Here is a 24353-nt window from a genome sequence, read left to right on the forward strand (position 1 = left end):
TGTCTCAGGATGTGCCCGTGTGTCTGATGAATGATAGATGAAATGCATTGGTGAATGGCACTGTTAGCCATGCAGGGAGCTGACTCTCACTCAGCTCGGAGGGAAAAAAGACGATAGAGAGATGCCTGCAGGAAACTTTGCACATTGGCTGAAGTTAAAATGATGAGTTGAATTTGTGTTCTTGCATTAAGTTGCTCACTATTCCCAATTGGTGAGTCCAGCTGAGCCGTGTGTGTGTGTGTGTGTGTGTCCAGAGGGACCCTCTCCCCCTCAGGTGTCCAATCAACATTTCCCCCCAGCTTGGGTGAGCTGTAATGACTGTGACTGTGACTGTACCTGGCACTAGTTCAGCCATACACGCATACATGTGTGCACACACACAGAAACTCTGGCAGTCCTCATGTCATTAGCTGTTTCAGGGTAACTTGTAAACATCAATGATAGGGGTGCGGGAAAAAATCAATTCTAAGATGCATCGCGTTGTGGACGATTCTGAATCGTTTAATTCAACGTCAAAAATCAATTTTCTAAATATTTAATTTATAACGTAATGTTGACGGAACGCAAAGGGCGGAACTCGGAAATGGGAAAGTGCAGTGCCCGGACAGTCTGTGGCGGCACATAACAAAAACACCACTGGATGAGCGAGAAATCCGACCGGCTCCCTCTGCATTGAAAGCCAGGTTAGGTCAGGGGTCACAGCACAAATGATAAGAAGAGCCATTTTGTCCTTTCAACAAAAATCAAACCACCTTGGGAGCCACAACATTTAATGTCCAGTATGTCTCAGTAGACTTGCTCTACTCTGCTTTAAGCTTTAGTTGTAGCCGCTTCCCTCACATCTCCACCAGGAAACTTTTCCTCAAAAGTTGAATAGTTTCTTGTAAAATGTCTTTCAGCTTTCGGCTGTTTTACGAGGCTGAAGTCGCTTCTCATTCTCCAGCTTCTTGCTGAACTTTCCCGTTCCACCTTAAATTCTGACTGAGGCGCCGAAGGTAAATGCGGCACCATTTAAGGTGGAACGGGAAAATTAGAAAGAGAAGCGACTTCATCTTCGCAACTTTTTAGTGTTTGACAGTCTCTCGTTGCAGATTTAACGTATCAGGAAACCAACTGCGCTGCTTATAAATATGAATAAGTCCATTCGTCTCCAAATGTTCGTCTGTCTTTCTCTTTTCCTTTTTCGTTCGCTACTAGCTTGGCGAAACCTCGCTGCTAGGTGACCTGCAGTCTGACCAAAACCAAAGTTATAAAATCACTAAAGAAAACGGGCAGGACGGCCACAATGTGCTGCGTGGTCATCCATCACCACTGGGTCTTATTTCACCGTAACAGCGCATTTTATCACAGATGAGTGGCAGCAGCGTCTCCAAACAAGAGCAGTGAATGAGAGCCTTCTAGTTCACTTGCCACATCACTTCCATTTGTTTTATTAATAAAAGATATTGGACGTAAATGCATTATGGATCATTACAAACACTTAGCTTTAAAACTACCAAGTCCTCAGACAGTAGGAAAATAGAAATCATGTATAGAAAAAAAAGATGCATCGAAATGCATCGATAATCATTTTATAATCACATCGCAGCCCTCTGAACCATAATCGAATCGAATCGTGAGGTGCCTAGAGATTCCCACCCCTAATCAATGATGCATGTTATTACAGAATTAATGACTTCATCTTCAAGCTAACTAAGAATAAGCAACCAGTTATTTTTGAAATTGTATGGAATAGTTGAGTTTTATTGCCTTCAGATTTGTGCAGTTTAGTCATTGGGACTGGCATCGGCCTGTGTGTACACAGAGTACTTCTTGCACAACAATTGTGAGGAAGAGAAACAGGTAGAGCAGGTGCTTTCCTGATTCAGGGAAGGTCTTTAAATGGTCTGAACCCAAACTACATTATTTCATGCTCTTGTGCTCCGCAGTCTTTAATTGAAAATGCACTCAGTGGCTGAGCTTCTTTAAAACAAAGAGCACTTTTCTCAGTAACATGTCCATTCAGTCCATTTCATTTCCTGATGAAAGACAGCAATTAATCTGATTAGTAATTAATCAGCATGCCGGACCCGCTCCATGCTACAGTAATGGCCAATATGACAGCAAGGCCACTGCATTATTAATAAATCCATTTTAGAGACCGGGGGAGTGCGGCAGGAGTGGGCACCATTGCTCAGCAAACACAGAGACCAGAACACACTGTCTACAGCACAGAGAGCAGAGAGGGATGCAGGAGGAATCAGACTCGTATGCATACACAAACATTAGACCTGAAATTATGGGCAGAATATACTGCATGTATGCAAAAAGCATGTGGTTAAGCCCTTGATATAAACCCAGTGGTGCATGATTTTGACAAAAAATAATGTGCAGTAGAGCGTTTGAGTGCCTAAATTCATCACAACACTGACGGAAAGCTCGTAATCATCTCTATTTATACCACTTTTCATCTAAGCCACCAAAATCTCATAGCTAAAACAATTTAAAAAGTAAAATAAATGAAATAACTATTTGGTTAAAAATTAAATCAGAAAAAGTCTGAAAATGTCTGAAAGAATGTCTGGTTTGTAGGACTTGTATATTACAAACGTGCATTTCAGTTAATTTTGATATTTAAGTGAAGATGAAATAAGCAAAAGTAAAAGTGGAAAAATAAAAAAAAACTTTAAAAATTAATTTACAGCTAGACCGGTCTGATTTCAGAAATTTCCAAAAAAAATCCAGTGGATTTATTAATTCCACACAGTTTTCTCAGTTCAAAAAATCAAGACATAGGGAAGGGGATTTGGCAAAATAAAATAGGACAATATTAATTATACTGAACAAAAATATGAACCCAACACATTTTGTGTTTTACTGAAGCCTTACAAAAAAACAGAATTTCCACATTAGTATCTAGAGTGACCACCATTTGCCTGCAGCAGCGCGACACATTTCTAGAAAAAAAAATCTTGTTTTTTTGTTTTGCATTTATGATTATTGTTCAGTTCAAATGCAAAATTATTATGATAAACTGTTATGATTGATAAATGAATGACAAGGGATCCTGACATGTTCACTTCATGTGTTCCTTCCTCAGTATTTCCTCAGCGACATACAGGGCCAGTTTAATTATGTGGTTTATTTGACCTTAGCAAGGCAATTTAGAGTTAACTAAAGCCAGAGTAACTTTGCTAAATTGACGATAACTTTGCTAAACTGTAATATATTTTTCTCTGCTGACTCCTTTATGTTTCACCACTGGCAGCGTTGTTTAATTGTAAGCCACTTTTTATTAACATTTTACTTATTGTATTGTTGTATTGTTGTAAGTTGTATTGACTCCGCACGCCCCGCCTCGTCTCCAGGCTTTTTATTTTATTGCTCTGTTTTAAAACATTAGATTGTGAAAATGTACAAATATGTACTTTTCACCTGCAAAAAACTTATTTAAGGTACACAATTGGACCTTAAAACCACTGTTGTACCTTTGAGGGTACATTTACATTGTTTGTATTTTGATGAACAGAAAAATGTACCTGCACAGAACCTTCATTTTTAACAGTGCACTTTGCCCAAAGTAAAATGCAGCCAATCTGCTAATGTATGTTGCGGAAGGACATTTTTCAGACGGGGCGTTTCTACAGTGTAAACATAAGATGTCACTCTGTGTGCGTAGGTGTGGGCGAACGCAGTGGAATCGAGTCCAAAGCTTTGTTCGTTTTACAGTCTGAATTTTCTGTTTTCCTGTGATGAAAACAAAGAGTGGTGATTTGACTCTTTGAATACTTTGAACGGTTAACTGAGTACTCGACTACCCATGCACATAGCTATTACACATTTTTGCAACCTTTTGCAATATTGATATTTCAGAGACCAATACTGATATAATGATTAATAATTGTTGCACTGCCCTAATGCATACAAATACACTCTCCTGTGAAGAGAGATAGGAAAGTGGGAAGGAATCTGCATGTCTGTGTGAGAGAGAGAGAGAGAGTGAGAGAGAGAGAGAATGAGAGAGAGAGAGAAGAAAAGATGTAGAGGCGATCTTTAAGGCAATGAGGCACATCTAAATACCAGTGAGCTCCTCTGGGCCTATTAAAAGCAAATGAGAAAACAGAGGTCACATGACTCTCGTTAACTGGGATAGAGCTCATCATTTACACTCGTGATTTATACCCTAACTGTCACCTACAACGTGGCTTTAACCTAAATTCTCGCCTGTATGGCCACTTTAACCTAAAGCCATACGGTCTGAACAGTGTGAACTCTCGTCTGGAGGGCCCCTTCAGCCCTAAACCCATAAACCTTTAACCCTCGCCTATAGAGCCCCTTCAGCCCACGCTCATATCTCATCATAGCCCAACCCACTGTGTAGAGTCTAAACAAAGTTGTCCTGCTGAACATTTGCAGTTGTCCTCGCTTAAAAGAAAAACACGATAGATTTATACACCACTAATGTAGTCAGTCAGCCAAGAAGTGTTCGGTGTCTTAAGTTTCTTTAGTTTTACACTGGAGCTATGAGACTAATGTAGCTAACAGATGATAGAAGCTTATACCCCTTTGTGCAAGCTGCACTTTCCTCAAACCGCGAGTTGTTAAGTAATCTTAAAAAGTCTTGCTTCCTAACACTGTATAACATGCTGTCACACATAAAACGGGACAAAAGAGACATTATTTATTACATTTACGCTCAAAATGACCATTAAATACAAGTTATTCATTTTTCACAGGATAATTCTGAGATTAGATGTAAGATAATTTGCTTGTGTAAGGAAGAAGAAAATCAAAAGAAGACAGAAGAAAAAAAGGACTCCAAAACTCTGAAACTATAGAGAAAAGCAGACTCCTAACGACTGTACAAAACCTTGTAGACACCAAAACTGTCACCATTTGATAAACTGCACTTAAAACTTTTAACTTTAACAGAGAGTGAGAGGGCTTTGCTTCAGATCTGAAAAAACCCACAAATGTGTCTGTCCATCCTTCCACTGTGAGAAGACAACTCAACACTATGAGTCTGAAAGGAAGTGTAGCTGTCAGGAAGCTGTTACTGAGAAAAGAAAATAGACAATAAAAGAAAATTTGCTAATCAAACAAAGAAGCTGATGCTGTTCTCAGAACAATGATCAGGTCACTCCAATGTCCTCAACTCCAAAGACCTCATCACTGAATGTGTTTGGGATTACTTGGATTGAAAATGCCTCCACTTTCTAAGACTGAATGTTAGAGGTGTGGGGAAATGATGTAACTGAATTTTTAACAATGAAACGTGAGTTTCCTGAAAAGAATGGAAGCTTTGATAAAGACAAAGAGTGAACACTCAAAATACTGAAAAAATTGTCATATTTAGTTGTCATATTTAGTAGACTTGTGTAATTTTTCTGTTAAATGTGTTTTCTGCTTTCTTTCCTGATGCTGAAAAAAAGAACAACTTCTACTTAAATCAGTAAAGGATGGACCTTTGCATGGTTTTGCACATTGCAGAGCTACAAACAGTAGCTGCAGAAAGCTTTTGTGCATACCTTTTGTGCATTTTTAGAGATTTGTGCAAATTCTACTCAAGCTATTCATTAAACTTAAACCTCTATCCTGCCCACTATAACCAGTGACCAGCAGAGGCAGCAGTTAGGCTTTGTTTTCAGCCACATGAAAAACCATAAACATGAGTCAGATGATGAGCACTTCCTGTGTGCTCTGTTTAAGCACTGCACTCAGTTTCTTCACAACACATGCTGGGAAGACTGAAAATACATTTAAAAAATGTTATTTGGCCATAAGCCTGTGCCAGAAGAGTTCAGTTGCTGCAATGACAATCAACAGACTGAAATGTTCAAGCAAATGAGATAATAACAAGGGATGAGTGAGAATATATGAGTTTTCCATTAGTCACAAATGTGTAAAAACTGTAATATTAAATTAGGATTTTGATAAGCAAATTAACTTCCTTCTGAGAGGCGCTACAAATCTTTAAAAACTAAGACAATCAGTTTCAAGAAAAGCTTTTTTGCTGTTGTGATAAGGTTTTTAAACTCTTCTGAGTAGTGTATAGCATTATATATGTCCATAAGATGTCCAGCTTTCATAAGAATGTATTGAAGAAAAAATCTTAATCGTAATTTTATATTCCATGGCTCTCCCATACTGTGTGTTGTGTAATGTTATATACTGTTTATTGTATATATGTATTGTATTTTCATGTGTGTTGTCGAATTACATCTTAATGCACCTGAAAAGAAAAAGAATCAGTATAATTCAACTGATTAATCAGTCTAATGTGGAACTTATTTTGAAAAGAAAAATGAAAATTAGTTAATGCATGTGAAACACCCAGTCCCTTTTATTATTTAGTCTGTTTATTTTTCAGATAATGCTGTACAAATTTGAATAATTTGACTGAAATGCCCATTCCTAAAAGTAACCTTTTTACAGACACAGCTTTCAAACACATACACACATTTAGGAGTATTAAAGGGCCCACATGCTACATATTTCTTGTATTTTATTTTTTCCCCTTATGTATATTATTATGTGTGAGTATATATTTTTATATGACCACTTTCCACCTCTCTTTATTCCTTGAAATATGCCGTTTGTTGCTGCACCTTTAAGAGTGATATATGTAAATGATCTCTGATGTGATTAGGTGCCCTGTACTGTGCCTCTATCAAAAGAGTCTTGACTGAAACACTCCTTATAACTTCAGTGTAAATGAGTGGGGCTTATATAGTATATTTAAATGTGTTGGGTTTTGTGACATTAGAAAAACAATAAATTATAAACAGCCTGTTTTGCAGCAGTTTTAGTTTTCATGTATGGACTATATAGGCTGGGGAGTGAAAGGTATGCTTAAACATCAACTCTTATTATTTTGAAATAGTACGGAAATTTGTTTTTCTACGACATGGGCGGTATTAATATACGAAATGTTGAAATATTAAAATAAAGCTTTAAAATGACCACAGAAGAAATGCGCACACACACAAGCTCAAGCACACAAAAACTGAGTGGGAGTATGTGTGTGCCATTGAGGCTACTTAGGCCAGTGCTGACATCACTTTAGATGACAAAGATCTTTTCCCATGACACACTGTTCACTGTGCACATGCACACACAGCCTCGTGTAAGTGTGGGTGTTTTTTTATTAAGTTTCTTGAAATGATTCCTGAGACACTGTATTGTTGTTTAACATCATCCCCGCATAGCTATGTTAACATTTCGTAGGAGGTGCCAGTGATGGAGCATCCGGCCCAAAGTAAATTCTCCAATTCTCAAAACAGATGTGAGCGAGACAGAAACACATCCTAAAAGTGCCTCACGCATATCTGTGCCATTATTGATGAAATATTAAGCTTTTTCTCTACAGCAAGTGGTTATTTGTGGTCCATTTAAATATCGCTGCTGATGGCAGTTCAAACACATGTGGTTGAGATTATGGATGCTACCCAAATAAGGAAAATTCATAGTCTTTACTGTTGCCTCTGCAGGCTCTGCATTCTGCAGTAAGTGGAATAACTCATGCCTCGGCTGAGGCTTTTGAGGCTCCACAGTTCAACTCCCTCCAAGCGAACAGCGGGGGGCCCTGGGTAGAGGGGAGGGAGAGCAATTCATGCTCAGCCTTAGATTCAAACAAATATTCAATTAGAACTGTAGTCTACACTTCAGTGTAACTAAATATGGTCTTGCCAATGAAGAATCTTGAATTGAGTGGTGGAAGGGGAAGAGGTTGGGGCAGATGCCTGAACCAGATGCTATTAGTCACTAGCGGTTAGCGCAGCGAGCAGTGGTCAGAATGTGCTAGCTTTGCACAAACACGTTTCCGGGAAATTCAGTGAGTGGCCCCAAGCCTCAGGGAGCGGGTGGGCTGCTCAGGATAAACGGCCGTGTGTAAAACTCTGTGATTGCTTAATGAGTCGGGCTAAGCCTGCGCTGCGGAATCCTAAAACTAGCTTGACAGTGATCCTAGGGTATCTGCTTCTTACTGGATATTGTAAGATCTGGGCTGCCTCGGAGCTAGAGTTTGCAGTCTGGCTGCAGAGAGCGTCGCTATATATAGAAAGTGCTTATCATTTGGTCATGTTTTAATAATGAGGGTATTAATAAACTTTGTTTGTATAGCACATGTCGCACGCTCAGCTGCAGTGGCTTGGGAGAAGAACAGCACTAAAAAAGAGAGAGAGTATGAGGGAAAGAAAAAGAGATTAAATAGGGTTAATGAGTTCAGAAAGCCTAGTTCTGCTCCTCGTTGTCTCTGGAGGTGGGAGTTGTGCTCTCTAGCAGAAACATCTGGTAGTGTTTAGAGCTCTGCAGCGTGTGCATGCGTGTTTGCTGGTGTGTTTTGACAGAAAGAATAAGTGGAGAGGTTTCTGCAAGAGGACATTTGGCCAGCGTGGGTCTTCCTCTGTCACGGGTCACTGACCAGTTCATGTCTTCTGCCAGCACTTTCCTGCCACAAATGTGGGGTTATTAACCTACAATTTTCCAACAGAGCTCCATCCTAATATATTTAAATCTCTCTCTCTCTCTCTGTCTCTTTCTTTATTTCTGTCTCAGTCTCCCTCCCAACAAGGACTGCGCTGATGTTACCAAAGCATAGCAAAGTTAGAAGTAATAGCAATTATAGCATTAATGACATTGTAATGAATAAAGATAACAATGGCAACATATATTTAAATGGCAACATATATTTAACATTATATTTGTCTCTTTGTCTCTCTGTTTGTACAGGATCTTGGCTGAGGGCTCCTGAAGTTCCTGCTTTTCTGTGGGGTTTTTGCCCCTCCTCCCCTGCCCCCCCTGCCCCCTCCAACCCACAAACCTCTCTTCCAGCTCCACTGCAGACACTGTATCCTGAAAGGAAAAGCAAACATACTCTCTGTGTTGGATTCTGCTGCCACACAGGCATTGACAGTGAGTAAAGGATGCTCTCTTTGTCCATACCTCTCTTTCTCTCTCTCTCTCTTGCCCTCATTGTGATTCAGATTCACTGGCCCATGATCCTCTGGACATGGCAGCTTAGATTTTCTGTAGTTTCCCCCTTGGCAGACACAATCAATTCCAGACACCCTCTCAGTTTACACAGCCCTAGCGACAGCCAACCATCTAGGTGTGGGTTTCTGACCTGGCTGAGCTGCTGCTCTCTTGTACAGGCTCGAGCTCTAGGATTGCTCTCATAATGAAGTTTGACTTATGTCTAGAGTCTGTCAGCGTCAGCTGAAGAAGCAGACCTCAGATTAGTTACAGTGGGTCTGCCTCTCACAGCTTCACACTGTTCTGCATCCATGAGTTCAATATCTCAAAGAGAATGAAATCAGAATAATAAGTATTTTGTGATCCTCTTTGCAATGAAGTGGGGCCACCTTGCTTTTCAAAAGGTTTGTGCATGTGTTCTTTGTCCGTTTGCAATTACTGATCTAGGCCTGAGCCAATAATAGAATGCTTTTCAGGTAGGTTTGTGATGGTCCCATTTACTAAAGCGGACAGTGAAGCAAAAACATTATTAGCGAATCAGTTGAAGCTAATGTTTGTCAAAGTAAAGAACATAATAACAGGAAAAACTGTTCAGGAGTAACTGTTATTAATCTTGCAGTGAAAAACAGAATTATGAATGTTTACTGTCCAAGGCTATTTTGTCCAATTATACAAGAGATGAGACATGACCGCGTTCTTCCCAAGGCCCGAAACCATTTGAAAACCTGACACAGTGGTCTGAGGATATACTAAATAATACACTGTACATGAAGTTCAGTATAAGTTATGGTCACATGTAGTAGCACTAATCTCTTGCTAGGGTTCGAACAAATAAATGAATAAATGAACCAAAAAAAAAACGGTTAATGAGTTTTTACCATCATTGAGGTCTGTTGCCAATTAATGCAACTCAATTAACAGTCAGCAGGCACAGGCCTAAACTTTACATATTAAATATTTTGACAGTATTTGTGACAGTTGTGTCTTGGGAATAGTGCCATGCTTCATGCTTTTTATCCCCTTGTTGTTGTGTCAACACTCATCAACACTCAAACCTTTCAGCTGTTTGACCACCTTTTGGCTTGTGCGGTTTCCAATTAAAGATGGCACAGAACCCATAACAGGAAAAGCTGGATTGGATGTTGGAGGGTAAAATATAATAATCCAGTTCAATCCTGAAACAAATCTCTCCTGATTTAGCACACACACTCACACTGTGAGATATGAGGTTGTTATTCATGTTTCTTCCTGTGGGGTGGTAGAGAGCATGTTAGCCTACGTTTAGATGCTCATCCTGAAGTGAAGTGCTTTAAAAGAAAATGGCTCATTTTTTAATGCTAGTTTTTAAAGAAGAAATATCGCATCTGTATTAGATGATACTCAAGGTTTCAATATCGGTATCATTATCAGAAGAGGAAAGTGGTATTGTGCCATCTCTATTTCCAATACTTTCTGTTTTCTTACTCTTCATACCAGGGAAGACACTTGAATATGATGAATTGAAGCATTGCAAAATATACCCATTAGTATTAGGAAACAGCTCTTTTATGTTATAAATTTTATTTTTACTTACTCACTAAAACATAACAGCGAGATCAGAGAATTCAAATCACAAAAGAAGACAAGATGTCCCCAGATTTTTGGCTGGCAGTGTAATTTAAAAGACTATCTCAAAGCTCAAATAGAATGAAACGGTTAACCTGAATATTTTACAAGAAGGCCCTTAGTCTTTTTGCTCATCTGTGGCTTCACAATTGACTGTCAGCCACTCCAGTTGTTATTGCCCAATCAGAAACTCTTATCATCTTTTCTGACTGTTCCTTGTTCTCTGCACTCTTGCTACTGTGACCAGCCGAACGCCTGCTCATTTCATTACAGCAAAACCAGCTGCTGGGCCTCATATTCTGTCCCACTATCCTCTCTCTCCACGCAGCCCTTTTGTCCTCTAAGCCCTCTTTTTGATTTAAAGGCCATTGGAGATCACAGAGAGCCAGTCAAAACGTTATGCTATTGAGCAGAGCGACATCATATACATTGTGGCCCCGAAAGGTCCGTTCTGCACAATACAGATGGTCTAGCGTCAAAATGATTTCGAATGGAATAGGCAGAGGCCCTGTGGACAGGAGTGCAGGCCGAAAACTAGGCGACAGACAGACTGAGATTGTTCCGAGTTTGCTATAATGGCTGTGATTGGGGAGCTGTCGGACGGTAGAATAGAAGGAGGTAGGCTCAGAGTGGGCGTATAGGCGTGAAGAAGCAGCGGACTGTGGCCTGAATGGGTGACTGTCACACTCCTCGCTAATCTTTTCTCTCACCTTATACTTTCAGACAATGCACTGCCGTCTTCTCTGTCTGTAGGCCTATATAGACACATCTATGTGCGAGATTCTCTCTGTATCATGGATGTGTCATTGCAAAAATAGTATTCCCAGCCTCGAGAAACTAGCTCACTGGCTTGGCCTGTAAGGACAGATAGAGGGACAGGGATGCAGCCCCTTTCGCTACAGGGCTTCATGGTTGCAAATCATGCCTTGCCTAAGGTTCTTAACCTTTAGAATTATTATTGTTTTTCTGTCCATTCAGTTTGTGTTACATAATTCTAAGTAATACATCGTTAGCGATGTAATGAATTACATTTACGTTCTGTATCTACATGTATGAGCATGTTTTTTCTTTCCACAGAGCAAGGATTTAAGATTGAACACTAGCTTTTCCTCATATGTAAACCATAAAATCTTCTTACCCTCTTGTCATTCAGCCAACATTTTTTCCACTTCTTTCCACTTTTTTGATATTGTTATCCTGCTACAGGAACTTTTCCCCTGGAGCAACTCGGGGTTAATGGTCTAAATGGCAGCAGCCAACTTTAGCCCCTAGCTATTGCTATGACCACTGACCTACCATCACAAATTGCAGCTCCGTTTGCTATTCTGTTCATATTACAATATTTGTTCACTATGCAGCCAACACTGACTTATTGAGAGTGCTGCTGTTAGAAGGAGAAAAATGAATGCACAGCAGAACAAAATCAAGGCACAGTCAGGCACAATTAGCCTTGGACCAGTAATTGATATTGTCTGATATCATTTTTTTTTCTCCACTTCTTACAGTTGCACCTTTATTTAACCATTCCCTTTGTGCAACAATTCTAATCTATGGTTAGTTCAAAAATGTATACAAAATTACAGACTATACAAACAGATCCTCAGCTAATTTAACTATACACTTGCATGCTCTGGACACCACTTGGAAAGATTATAATATAGATTTTCACTCTGGCAAAGAATGATGGGGAACAAGGACATGAAACAGAAACTCTGTGATCAAACTACATGGCATCTACTCTCCAATAGAGAGTAAAATGGACAAGCTTGTCTAGAAGACGGGTGCCAGTTTGGCAGTATTTTGGTTTCCAAACCAAATAAACACCCACTCATCATTATAAGTTATTAGTGTCTTATCATTATAAATTATTACATGATGTTGAAAGCCAGCCCAATTGGTAATTATATGGAAATTATATAACCGACAGGTAATTTGCAAGCTATAGGGTCAGGCTCTGTTACACTCACATGTGGTACTTTGTATCTGAATGTGCAGTTTGACAGTAAAATTGTTTGTTACAAGACTATTGAAAATACTCATTTGTCTAAATTTACATTATTGTCTAAGCAATATCTTCGTGCACTTGTTCTTACAGTACACACTGTGCACCTCCCTCTCTAGTGCCTGGATTAGTAATATTGTAATATTATCAAAAGTGGAACGCTAACATTTTGCATTATACAGAAATGACGGATTACTGCATGTACTAATGCCATTGAATCACTTCCTGAATAGCCTCTATTTACACAACAGAAAATTAGAAACAAACTTTTTAAAACTTTTGCTACTAACTTGTTTTAGTAGTCTTGCTTGGTTGTTCAGTTTTCAAACTGCAGCTTCCTCTGATTGCTTCACCTTGGCGTTCCACACTTCATTTTTGGGCCGTTTTCGAACCTCATCCGTGAAATGACAGTATAGTACATCCTGTTGTGAAAACACTACTTTCAAAAGTGGTTACATTCTATGCCATAGAAGAACCACTTTTGCAAAAATGGTTCACAAAGAGGGCAAAGTGAATTGAAAGCTTCAAAACAGATCAAAAGTGGTTCTTCTATGGTAGAGTTCCTTGAATCCAGACCTGGAATCTACTTTCTGGTCCGAATTATTCAGTTATTGCCTGTTAGTTACATCAACAGGTCAGTAAACTACCAAGCATTACAAAATACAGGCTAAGAAACTGGATTCAGGGTCAACATTTGAAGACCTGTGTTCTGTAGTATTTTTCAAAAGAACCCTTTTTGGCACCTATTCACTTTGAGACACTGAGCAGGTGTATGCTGTCTAACTCAAGGGCACCTTGCTTGGGTCCCACTTGGGATTCATGCCGTCGCACTTGCGGTTAGTGTTCCATGGCTGTGAGCTGTGAGCGGTGCGGCCCCTCGGTGGGACAGGGGCCCTCCTGTGTGCTCCCTGGGGCCCCGTTTGAATGTTAAAGGAGGGCAGCGCTTCACTCCAGCACTCAGGGAGCAGCCGGCAGGAGGAGGCACAGATGGCTGCAGGAGGAAGAGTATGTCATAGCGCCCTCGTTTCTGACAGGAGCTGATCTTCCACAGACGCACATGCTTTGCTTCTGGAATCCCGACACACACAGATGCACAGACACACGCGTGCACTGGCACACGGCCTGTCCTTGCGCTCTGTACTGTTACACTGACTGATGGGCAGCCGTGCAATCACAGATTCTCAAATTCATGCAGGCGCTCAAGCGCAGCATGCTGCGGTACACACATACAGACTCGCATGCACTCGACACCGTCTTTCTGCTTCAGTCATTCTGAAACACAGAGAGAGAGCAGAGGGACTTTATCCGCTTACTAGCCGGCACCAGCCCTGCTGCTCATGGAGCAGTGACACGATCTGGGAACAAATTGTCGGCGCCCTAGTGCCAGGCCGGCGCACCGGAGGACACGGACTGCGCTGTAAGGCGCAAGCTTTTTTGCCTGTTGCTGGGAGAATACTAAGCATAAAGCCTTTGGCACAAAGACTGAGGTCCCACTGTACTCCTCTTGTTTACTCTGACAATGCATGGGCTGCAAAACTACTCACTTCTTAAGCATTTATCATCAAAGAACGCGTAGGATTGGTCTGTAGTGCTGGCTCTGCAGCAGTACTTTACGCATGTGGTTACAAAAGAGTAGTCATTTGATTTTTGTGATATTGTAAGTTTGTTTTGTTTTAAATAATGATTTAAACCTAGAGGTTTCAGTTATTGCCAGTAGGGGAGGAGTGGTGCACATTTTTCAGGTTCGGTGAGGTCTCTAATTTCTGAGTCTGAGATTAGGATTTGATTCTATTTTTGATATTCTTTGTGTTTAAAATGCCTTGACTTCATTGAAATATTATTTCATTACAAAGCAAAAGATTGCAAAATATACTACTATTCCAAATTTTCAAATCAAGTGTAATATTAAGTTACTGTTCTTATTCCATAAGAACTTAAACAGATTGAAATACTACAAAGTAGACAATGGAAGGTATTTTAAAATGTATCATTAAATATTTTTAGTTTTTGGGAACACAAAATAGTTATTAATTGCTAATATATCAGAATTATCTACTTATAGTCTAAGTTTCCTGTCTCAAGATCTGATCACCACTTTTGTAATGCAAGGCATTCTAAAAGTTCATTTTAATTTTATTCTTTATTCTTAATGTGGTACAGCTGTAAGAACCATCTACAACTCTGTGCATCATTCTGGACATCTTAAAATTCTTCACTTTTCACATTTTTCTTCAAATTGGTTTTTACCTAAAAAGTTGTAGAGTAGTAGCATCATATGAAAATCATTTTATACATGTACTGGCAACACCATTGGCTGTATATTATAAAACAGTTTTCAGATTCAGATTTCAAACACTTGAACAGTAGTATAGCATGTAAGAGCAAAAAAACTAATAAAATTAAGACCGCAGACATACTCTACAAACTCTTGTGGTAGTTAAAGCTTTCAGTACTCAAGAGGGCAATAAAGGACGAATCGGAGACTCTCAAAACAGAATGCTGCTGTTATTCCAAGCACCACAACAGTTAAACGTGTCAACAATAGGGGAGTATCTGTTGCTTTACCTGCTCTGTTGGAATGAAGTTGCAAAGCTGTATCATTCATGTTTACACGAGCAAACCAGTTCTGCAAGACACTCGTCAAACTAATGCTCTGTCATGAGTGTTGACTCAGAGAGAACGCACCAGCGGTGCAAGACAACCTGGCCAGGCGGGACTGTCGCTATAGCGTCCCTTGCTGCAACACCCAGATTGCAGCCTCTGCTTGTGTTATGTTATGAATTGTATCGTGCGTCTGTGTTTGCATAGCTTGAAGCCCTTCCATTTGCACGCTTCTGTGATGTACGTTTCCGCTCCAAACCTGTCGATACAGAATGGAAATCAAATATCAAATGCAAATGTACACTCTCAGAAAAAAGATACTAAACTATCACTGGGGCAGTACCCCTCTTGACACTGGAGTACTGACCTCAAGGGTACATCTCCAGCACCTTTAGTCAGGGAACATAACTGTACCATAATCCAGTGAAATTATATTTTCTAAGTCGTATTGACTCCACACAGCCCGTCTCATCTCCAGGCTTTTTATTTTATTGTTCTGTTTTAAAACATTAGATTGTGAAAAGGTGCAAAAATGTACTTTTCACCTGGAAAACACTCAAAACCACCTAAAACCACTGTTGTACATTTAGGGAGGGAACATTTTACATTGTTTGTGCCTTGATGAACGAAAAATGTACCTGCACAGTATCTTTATTTCTAACAGTGTAAGTTCAAACTATGTAATTGATTATTTAATATCATTTTTAAAGTGTGGAGTAAAACACCAAACTTTCAGAATTCTAAAGCTACTTAATGAAAAAGAGCACAAGGACAGAATGTCCTATAAAGCCCAGACTTAACAGAATACAGAAGTCTGCGAACAAAAATAGAAAGCAAAAAAGCAAATCAGGCCGTGTGTGAAGGTGATAATTGTGGGCTTTAGCTGGTATCCGCTGTGAGAAGCTGAGAGCCTTTTCCCACGGCCCATTGATATTCGGAGCGAGTGGCGCATTAAGTGCGGTATTGATCCGCAGATGTGATGCATCCGCCGGGATTCTCCGAAAGCCGCTGTGGGATCCGCTCTGTCAGTACATCATGTCTCTGGCAGCCCTCCTCCAGGCACTCACAACCACATGAGGAGGTCGCTTTTGTGCATGCGTGTTCATGGCTCAACGTGAATCATGTTGAAAAGTAACTCTGACATTTTCAACCCCTGTTTTTTGTCCTGCTATCTAAAGCTGTGTTTTTGTCTTCCTTTTATCCCATATTTCTGGTCAAATTCTGGTCAAAAGCTCAGCATCTGCTGTTTTGTGGTTTTATGTGAACTGTTCAGCTTTTTAGCACATCTTTTAAAAAGTTCACTAATCTAGGCTGGTCCCTCCCTGCCCCCCCAGACGGGGGATCTTTCCAAAACCTCAAAGCTTGTACTCCTCCTTCTCTGTTACCCAGAATGCCCTTCTGTTAGCATGGTGAGGAGGAAGAGATGCTAGTGATGGCCTGAGGAGAGACAGACAGCATTCTGTTCTGAGATAGGAAATTAAGCTCCCTGCAGTCCGTGAGCCTGTCTCTTGCTCTAATGCTGAAACAGTCATTTCCCCTCATAAATGTGTATTTTGACAAAAATGTGTGTGTGTGTATGTGTGTATGTGTGTGTGTGTGTGTGTGTGTGTGTGTGTGAGTGTGTATGTGTGTGTGTGTGTGTGTTCCATGTGGACAGGCTGCTAACACACATCTTTCTTTGAGGCACGTTCAGCTTTAGGCATGAGCAGGTGCCCAGTAGAAGATAAAGGCTGTTTGCCTGCCACAGCTTCCCTTGGGCTAGTATGATGCTGGACGCTCAGCTGCCCTCATTCTTAGCTCGTCCAGACACAGTGGTACCTGCCAGTCCAGGCGGAGGTGGATATCCAGATCAGAAAATCTGCTCCAGTTTCAGTTGCATATAGCACATTGGGATATTGGCACTTACGGATTTCAGTTGAGCAGTTGAGAGACTGAGCAGTTGAGATACTGAGCAGTTGAGAGACTGAGCAGCTGAGAGACTGAGCAGTTGAGAGACTGAGCAGGTAGCATAAAAAATCAACATAGAAATAACAGAAGGTTTGGCCAAAAATCTAATTTACCCAGTTTTCCTTTTACCCCAGGCTAACTAAAATCCAATACTTCCATTTGCTAGCTAATGCGCTAGTGCCACACTGGGGAAGCAAACTTCAGACACCAAACTTGTCTTGGCTGATTGACTATGTTCGAGGTAAATTTGACTTCTGGTTGAATCATCTCTTCAGAGGATCCATATCAAGAAAAAAACTTAATTTCCTCACTTTTTTAAATAAAAGAGTTTGATGTATTATAGAAACTAAGTTGTATAAACAGACCAGTTTGAGTTTATTATTTTTGTGATGTCACAAAAGCCAACATATTTACATGTATCTGCCTTTTCAGCAGTTTAGTCTTTCTGAAGTTTTTCTGAACAGACTCTTTTGAAACGAGGCGCGATACAGGGCATCAAATCAGAACAGAGGTAATTCACATACAGTCATATGTGATTTTCACTTAGATAAATTTGGACACCCCCCCCGGTCAAATGTTTTGTTGACATGTTTTGTTGATTTTCTAAGTAAAAAGAAACACACATCCTCTACAGAGAACACATGCTGTACATTTTAATGCACAATTTCAATTTATGTTTGGAAAAATATTCAACATAAAATATAAAATGTGTCATAAGCAGCCTGTTTACTTCTGAGGCACAAAGAGAGGCTGGAAACATCATTAGTGAACCTCAGGAGGAGAAAAATACAATATAAAAATAGGATATGGGCCATGTAAGTGTCACTCTTGTTAGACCTTAGGCAAGTTATTGTGATGTTAATTGATCACTGTATAACCTCCTACCTACATGGAACCATTCCATTAATTTTTGTTTTTTAACAGACATTTTCATTATCCTTTCTGTCTGCTTGAATGGAACTCAGCTCTTTTTTTTTTTAGGAGTTAATCAAATGAAATCTGTGAGCAGCTGGCAGCGTCTCACAATTATCAGATCTATCACGTGTAAGGCTGCCTTTTTTTCCTGTCACTTGATTATATGAGGTGGCCAAGGTCAATAGCTTTCACCATATGCTGCCTTGCCTCACACTCTGGACTTATTTCTTTTGCATGCACACTCGGAAAACTATGTGCATGACATCCAGGAGAACTTCTTTTACCATTTTACCCACAATCCTGGAGTAACTTTCATTGTGCCATCACATATATACACTGTGTCCAAAAGTAAACAGACAGCCCTTCTTATTAGTGCATTTTTAAGGTGCACCCACCCACTGTTGACACAGGTGTTCAACTGCACACACGGCACATATAGTCTCTCCGAAAAAAAGCACTGCTAGTAGAATGAGACACACTGGTTGCAGCCATCCATGAACCTAAGGTCACCATGCCCAGTGCTAAGTGTTTCTTCTCCCAGCAATGAGCTGTGAAGCAGTGGAACTGTGTTCTCTAGAGTGATGGAGTTCCATCCAGTACCTTTGGGATGAGTTGGATTGGAGTTTGAGATTCAGAACTAATCATCCAACATCAGTACCTGACCTCACTAATGCTCTTGTGGCTGAATGCAATCAAATCCTCACAGCAGTGTTCTAATGTCTAGTGTAAAACCTTCCCAGAAGAGTAGATGCTGTTACTGCAGCAAAGTGGGAACAATCACCCAATTAATGACCTTAATTTCAGAAGAAACATTGGATCAGCAGGAGTTTACAAACTTTGGACACATAGTGTAGATACACCCACTCACTCATGTGCAAGCAATCTTCTACAGACCTTTTTCTTGCAAAATGAATCAGAGCCACGTATATACATCTATGTCAAACGTTACCCGTGAAATTCTATCCTTCCAGCCACTCAGATGAAGCTGAAGTCTCGTCTTTCACCTCCGTCAGTTATTTCCTTTTCACACAAGTTCTCCTTTCATATCCACAACCTGACTGCCCCAAAGGTCAAATTAGAATATTCATGGGACTGGCTGTTAAAAAAGAAGTTGGTTGTCGAGGATGAAGCTAAGATGAATTCTCTGCTGCTCTCTGAAGTTCCCACAAGCCTCTGCAGTCGCCGTTCTGCACTTAATGCAGTCCTGCTCTCTGGAGCTGATGGTGAAAGCATATACTTATGGAGATTTATTTGAACCTCGCAACAAAAAGAGTCAAAACTGTTCCTAAAATTTTTCCATTAATCCACTTGGAAGATATTGATTCAGGTGCCGAAAATGTTGACACACTTGAACCCTTGGAAGAGCAGGAAAGTCTCCCTCTAGTTCCAGTTTTAAACTTTAGGACAGGAATGCAGGACATAAATGTATTCTATTTCCAGCGTAACTGCAGGGCTGACTCACTAGATACGACCACCCTGTTGAACTCTAAACTTCTCCTAAAGTGACGCAGAGACTCCTGCTGTACAGGATGACACATCCTGCCTGTTTCTGATAGTTTCTCTTTCTTTTTCAAAGTCTCAGATGTTCCTGGAGTGTCCTGCTGTGGAGTCTTGTCATTACAGGACCCTTTGATAAGAGAACGATTTGTCAGTCTTTTTTTTGGTGAGTTCTAATGAAATGGTGTTGTGAATCATGTCATATTCTCCAGATCACAAAACAGTACATCCTTCTTATCTTTTTGCCTCTTTTGACCTGAGACTGATTTTTCTGCCTCTGTTTAAGTCTTTGATCAGTGAATCTGAAGGCCATCATGGAGATCTGATAGATTTAGTGCAATTGTTTAGCACAAGTCCAGTGTTTGCAGATGCAATTTCATTATTAATTTTGGTTTGATTACCAGTGATTAATACATTTTTAGTAGTTGGGCCAGGTGCACTCTAGCAAATCACTTGCACTTGTGCTTGATGTAAATCGGAGCAGGTCTCAGTCCTAGACAGTAAACACTTTTACTTCAGGCTTGGCAGAAGACAGTCTTCCCACAGGACTTCCCAAGTAGCCTGCTAGATTCGGATATTCTATAAATAAAGAACACATCTGCTGTAACCTCTGTGCCATTTTTATTTGCTCAGACCTCCATCATTAGGGATGCTGTGCTGTAGCATCCGTAATGCAGTGCCAAAGAAAGTGAAAAACCCTGCACCCCGTGTTGACTCTGGGCCTCATACACAACATGCCCTCACTCAGCGAATCAGGACCAGAACAGCCAGGATTTTACACTGCTTATTATGGGTGTAAACTTCTGACCTCACAGTGACATTCAATTTCTACAGGAAACAGTTCAGTACATTGTGAAATACGAAATTTCGCCACAGTATGATTCAATATTTTAATGGCATTCAGAGTTATTTATAAAAATACACCAACTACACAAATGTGAATGGAGGAACTGATTATGCAGTGGTGGAACATAGACACTAAAAACTTGGCAAGCCTTTTTTTACAATTGGAGAATAACGAAGAGTGTTAAAACAACACATTGTGCCTAGTCAAGTTACTTTTAGCACAAAATATTAGAACAGATAAGTATGATACAAATGATGCTAGAACCGATACCAGTTTGACACAAAATATGTTAGAACAGAAAACTGTATGACACAAAATTTGTCAGAACAGATAACATGGCAAAATATTTTGAAGCAGACACAGTGTATTAGAACAGAAAATGCTGACAAAATGTTAGAACAGATAATGAAGACACAATACGTGTTAAAAAATGTGTTATAAAAGATGAGAGTATGCCACAAAATATGCTAGAACAGATAGGAACATGATAAAATATATTAGAAGAGAAAGTAATTTGACAAAATGTTAGAACAGATAAAAATATGACACAATATATTGTTGCTGTCCATTGTTGATCTCCATTTTTTTGCTATTTTTAGTGTTCTTCATAATTTAAGGTTAGCAGATACCCTTTACATTGTGTGAAAATTTCATGATCTTTGGACCAATAGAAGTGCTTCAAAATTACATGGAATAAAATCTCTTTACATTAAATGTTAAAAATGTTTTTCCCTCTCCTGTAAAGTTGCCATTTTGGATATATTTGTTTTTCTTTGGACAATGACAATATGTTAAAACAGAAAATAACATATGACAAGGTATGTACAAGATAAGAACATATGACGCATGACGCAAAATAAAGTAGAACAGATAACTGTGACATGAAATGTGTTAAAACAGTATGACACAATATATGTTCAATTTACATTTACATGTGTTGTTTGATACAGCTTTTTTAAAAGTGTACAGTTTGTTGTTATCCAAGCTAACATTCCAAAACCGATGCAGTTGAATCGTCTCCTTTAGACTGAAATATCATGATGCGTCAGTGCACTTTTACAGCCCTCGTGCTTATGCAGCTGTGTAGAATTGGTGGACGGTTAAAGAGCTGCAGGTGAGTGTGGGCTGGAGCACAGCAGGATGAGCTGAACAGCATTCACTCTGGCTGTGTGCTTTTCAGAGCGAGGATGGGAGAGAGAGAAGTCCAGACTCAGACTCAGCCAAGTGACCATTACAGCAACAAAGAGGGCATCAAAACATACGTCACATCAGCTGCTCACACCCCTCACAAAGACATTAAATAGCCTCTTCTACATGCAAACAGTACTCAACCACAAGCCTAACCTCCTGTTTTGTTTTTCTGAACCATTGATCTGTTCTTCATGTCCCTCTTTTGAAGCCCCACTGGCCAGGCCTTCATTTTGTTTCACTGAACACTAGAATTGTGCATTGCTTAATTGCTCAAATACATCCCAGCTACCGTTGTGAGAGGAATAAAGGTCTGTACGATGTGGAGTGATAGACGAGTATGAAATCCCTTTGGGGAAAGTAAGATTTCAGAATTAGGCTGGTGGTTGCGATACACTAGTCTGACACAAATAATATCTCAGGAGGGCTGTAAGTGCTCAGATTGGGTGTGTGTATGTGGTAAGGTTCATATTTCTGTGATACGCTGGCTATAGATAAGCTGTTATAAATGGAGACGTCTGTAAAAGCAGTGTGGCTGGCATTAGGAAGCTGTGTGTGTGTGTGTGTGTGTGTGTGTGTGTGTGTGTGTGTGTGTGTGAGAGAGAGAGAGAGAGAGAGAGACAGTGTGAGAGTGATAGAGTAAGTGGAAGGTGCCAGTGTAATCCCAGATGTGGACCCAGACTGTCTGAGTATTGATTTGGTTTGGGTGTGCTCTCTCTGCTTATGATTTCTGGAGCTCAGTGACTTCTAGCCTTTGAGGTACCTTCACAATAACACATGAAGAATTAACACTCTGTGAACACCTCTTTCTCTCATATAAAATAGACCATTCACCTGTGGACCGTTCTGCCATATTTAGTTTAAAGTGTGGTCCCAAAACTATTTAAAAAGCAAGTATGTTGTTTTTTAAAAATATCTTTTTAGTTTATTGTAAAATGAAGATTAAAGATTTATCAAGAGTTTATTTTTTAAATTAAAAACCCTGCATTTTAGAGCAGGAAGTGAGACTGCATCCCTGTCCCTCATGGCCACATGGTGATCTGTTTTGAAGGAAATGTCATGTGTTCTCTCTCTTGGTCTCTGTTTTGCTGTCTGTCTCTCTCTTGTGTCTGTTCTATCTGTACTTCTTGGGGTCCCTTCAGTCTCTCTCTCTCTCTCTCTCTCTTTCTTTGTCTTTGTCTTTCTTCCCTTTGTCCCTTTGTCTTTCTCTCTCTCTGTCTCTCTCTCTCTCCCACTCTCGCTCTCCTCACTCTTTTTATATACACCTATCACTTCTCCCTCCATTCATACACACATACACGCATATATTGTCTGTCTCTCGCTCACTCTCCTCTCTCTTTCTCTCTCTCTCTTCCCTGTGTCAGCTGTGGTACAAGAATAATGGCCCCTTGTTGGCTCTTGCACACAGACTAATGAGAATCTCAAATCGGACAAGCAGAGTGCATTTATCTCACACTCACACTTAATGACACACCACTGCTATGACTTAACTGCACACACACACACACGCAAGTATGTTATCGATGAGGCTGCAGGGAGCTCCTGCTTTCCATTAGAGGAGTGTGCTTTAATACTCAGCAAGGGGAGAGGGTGAGTTAGGAAGGAGGAGGTGAGTACTTATTTCTCTCTCTCTTTCATTCTCTCTTCCTGTATCTCTGCTACTCCACATGTTTTCTCTCACTGTTTTAGTGCTCCCAGTGTTATCAAGTGCTCAAAGACATTTTCAAAATACTCATCAAACACACATTGTGGATGTGTACAGTGTGCTATTAGTCACTAATACAGCAAATAGAATGTCTATGCTGGAAAATGTAATAGGATGTGCTGTAGTGATAATACCCAGATGCTGTATTAGAACCACTGAAGAAAGAAAGTGTGGAACGTTGCACAGTGTTGGTTTTCAGAGGCTGCAGGTTGCCATACATAGCGGAGGGGGAGGAGCCTTCAGAGGAAGCTTGAGGAAGTTTGAAATGTTTTTAAATGGGTCTCGTACTGAGCTGCTGCTGACTGCTCTTACCTTGCAAAGATATGGCTTTAGTCTAGACAGAGAGAGCAGGAATAATTAAGATAGTTTAGTTAATTACTTTATTCGATACAATAGAACTGCTGACAAAAAGATATAAATTACAGACTAAGCAGAATAAAAGACTATTTAGATATGATTATGTGAGATGCTGCACTTGCTAATCAGTGTAAAAATATACTGCCTGAAGACACAGAGCTTAAGTGAATAAGATGCGTTAGGCTCTCCATAGAGCAGTGTGCAGTTAGAGTGGCCTTCATGTGTTTGCAGCTCTGTCTAATATCTGCCCTCTTCCATCTCTGCCTTCGTGCTAGATCGGTATCACACGGTAAGGCTGAAGAATAGACGAGGAAGGATTGGCACTGATGATGGGAAGCCTAATTAGAGTGATATCTGAGCCGCATCAGGGCACATAATCAGGTTTGGGATTGGGATTAAGATCAGATAAGGGATTATCCATCTTGAAGGCGGAGGGTTCCTAGTGATCGAGGCATGGCTTTAAGGGATCAATCTGCACCTCAGACACACATGTGCCCTCAGACCACATATGATGACACACAAAGGGAATCTCAGGTGGTCAGATGGCTCACAGCGCTGCCGGCTGGACTTGTCTGTTGTCTCATGGTCAGGCTGATTTTGCTGCATTATAGATCGTTTCAGGGATTTAGATCAAAGCTTTTTGAATTGACCCCAAGCAATACATCTGTCTTCACCCCCATTTGCCCAATGTCTTCCTAGCGTCTTTGTTCATACGTTTCGCAGCATCAGCCTGTGTG

The 24353-nt window shown here is 40.2% G+C and overlaps 1 protein-coding gene across 2 annotated transcripts in view; it reads left to right on the forward strand.

The window, feature by feature from the left end:
• Positions 1–24353, forward strand: part of sema6e (sema domain, transmembrane domain (TM), and cytoplasmic domain, (semaphorin) 6E) — a 156642-nt gene that overhangs the window by 58158 nt on the left and 74131 nt on the right. For both annotated transcript variants that reach the window (XM_036584396.1, XM_036584404.1), the window contains exon 3: positions 8710–8892. The gene's annotated coding sequence lies outside the window, so the exon portion shown is untranslated. The remainder of the gene's footprint in view (positions 1–8709; positions 8893–24353) is intronic.

Source organism: Colossoma macropomum, unplaced genomic scaffold (genome assembly GCF_904425465.1).
Source record: "Colossoma macropomum unplaced genomic scaffold, Colossoma_macropomum, whole genome shotgun sequence".
Lineage (NCBI taxonomy): Eukaryota > Metazoa > Chordata > Actinopteri > Characiformes > Serrasalmidae > Colossoma > Colossoma macropomum.